This window comes from Triticum urartu, chromosome 5A (genome assembly GCF_056163025.1).
Source record: "Triticum urartu cultivar PI428250 chromosome 5A, HENAU_Tu73, whole genome shotgun sequence".
NCBI classification, from domain to species: domain Eukaryota; kingdom Viridiplantae; phylum Streptophyta; class Magnoliopsida; order Poales; family Poaceae; genus Triticum; species Triticum urartu.
Genome location: NC_141877.1, coordinates 266053771 through 266056216, shown reverse-complemented (window position 1 = coordinate 266056216; position 2446 = coordinate 266053771).

Sequence of the window (2446 nt, the reverse complement as noted above, 5' to 3'; positions counted from 1 at the left end):
CAAAGAGGCGGTGCGGGAGGCCACCGAGGTGGGCACAACCCACCAGGGCACACCTGGGCCCCCAGGCGCGCCCAAGTGGGTTGTGCCCCCCTCAGGGCACCCCTCTGGTACTTTTTGGCCCAACACGTGTCTTCTCGCCCAGAAAAATTCTCCAAAAAGTTTCGCTGCATCTGGACTCCGTTTGGTATTGATTTTCTGCGAAGTAAAAATAAGCAAAAACAATAACTCGCACTGGGCACTATTTCTCCGTTCCGACCCAGCCATGTACACGAGCCCTGGGCGTACTGATACGTCTCCAACATATCTATAATTTTTTATTGCTCCATGCTATATTATCTACTGTTTTGGATGTTTATGGGCTTTATTATACACTTCTACATCATTTTTGGGACTAACCTATTAACCTAGAGCCCAGTGCCAGTTTCTGTTTTTACCTTGTTTTAGAATATCGCAGAAAAGGAAAAACCAAATGGAGTCAATTTGACCTGAAACTTCACGGAACTTACTTTTGGATCAGAAGAATCCCAGAAGACTTGGAGTGCACATCAGGGTATCTACGAGGAAGCCACGAGGCAGGGGGCCGTGCCCACCCCCCTAGGCGTGCCCTCCACCCTTGTGAGCCCCTCGTGGCCCCCCTGGCGTACTCGCCTATATATATCCATATACCCTAAAAACATCAGGGAGCACAATAGATCGGGAGTACCGCCGCCAGAAGCCTCCGTAGCCACCGAAAGCCAATCTAGACCCGTTCCGGCACCCTGCTGGAGGGGGCAATCCCTCTCCGGTGTCCATCTTCATCATCCCGGTGCTCTCCATGACGAGGAGGGAGTAGTTCTCCCTCGGGGCTGAGGGTATGTACCAGTAGCTATGTGTTTGATCTCTCTCTCTCTCTCTCTCTCGTGTTCTTGATTTGGCACGATCTTGATGTATCGCGAAGTTTGCTATTATATTTGGATCCTATGATGTTTTCTCCCCCCTCTACTCTCTTGTAATGGATTGAGTTTCCCTTTTGAAGTTATCTTATCAGATTGAGTCTTTAAAGATTTGAGAACAGTTGATGTATGTCTTGTCGTTCATATCTGTGGTGACAATGGGATACCACGTGATTCACTTGATGTATGTTTTGGTGATAAACTTGCGGGTTCCACCCATGAACCTATGCATAGGGGTTGGCACACGTTTTCGTTGTGATTCTCTGGTAGAAACTTTGGGGCACTCTTTGAGGTTCTATGTGTTGGTTGAATAGATGAATCTGAGATTGTGTGATTCATATCATATAATCATACCCACGGATACTTGAGGTGACATTGGAGTATCTAGGTGACATTAGGGTTTTGGTTGATTTGTGTCTTATGGTGTTATTCTAGTATGAACTCTAGGGCTGTTTGTGACACCTATAGGAATAACCCAATGGATTGATTGGAAATAATAACTTTGAGGTGCTTTCGTACCCTACCATAATCTCTTCGTTCGTTCTCCGCTATTAGTGACTTTGGAGTGACTCTTTGTTGCATCTTGAGGGATAGTTATGTGATCCAATTATGTTATCATTGTTGAGGGAACTTGCACTAGCGAAAGTATGAACCCTAGGCCTTGTTTCAACACATTGCAATACCGTTTACACTCACTTTTATCATTAGTTACCTTGCTGTTTTTATATTTTCAGATTACAAAAACCTTTATCTACTATCCATATACCACTTGTATCACCATCTCTTCACCGAACTAGTACATCTATACAATTTACCATTGTATTGGGTGTGTTGGGGACACAAGAGACTCTTTGTTATTTGGTTGCAGGGTTACTTGAGAGATACCATCTTCATCCTACGCCTCCTACGGATTGATAAACTTTAGGTCATCCACTTGAGGGAAATTTGCTACTGTCCTACAAACCTCTGCACTTGGAGGCCCAACAACGTCTACAAGAAGAAGGTTGTGTAGTAGACATCACGTACGTATGCGCGAGTAGGCGTTCGAGACCCTGGCCGTATTTTCTTTCTTGCACACTGGCCGCTGTACGTACGTGTACATGCTACGTGCGCGCCTCTACTACGACACGTGCGCGCCTCTACATCGACCAGTATGTACGTACACGTTCGCGACCAGAATGACAACGCTGCGTACGCTTCGACCAGGTGGGTCCCGACTGTCACGCACTTCCTTGCATGCGAAGATGTAGCTGGTGGGTCCCAGCATTCAGGGGGCGAATCATTTTTTTGCCCAAACGCACTTCCTTGCGTGCGAAGATGTAGCTGGTGGGTCCCAGCAGTCAAGGGGAAACGTTTTTTTTCGCGAAATACAGTGGCCCGTCCGGTGGGTCCCCGCTGTCAGGTGGAGGAATAATTATTTTGCGCGTAATAAGGAGGCACTTCCTTGCTGCGGCAGTGGACCTAGCTGTTAGCTACTCCACGTACAGTCCACGTCCGATGGAATCCGTTCCTTT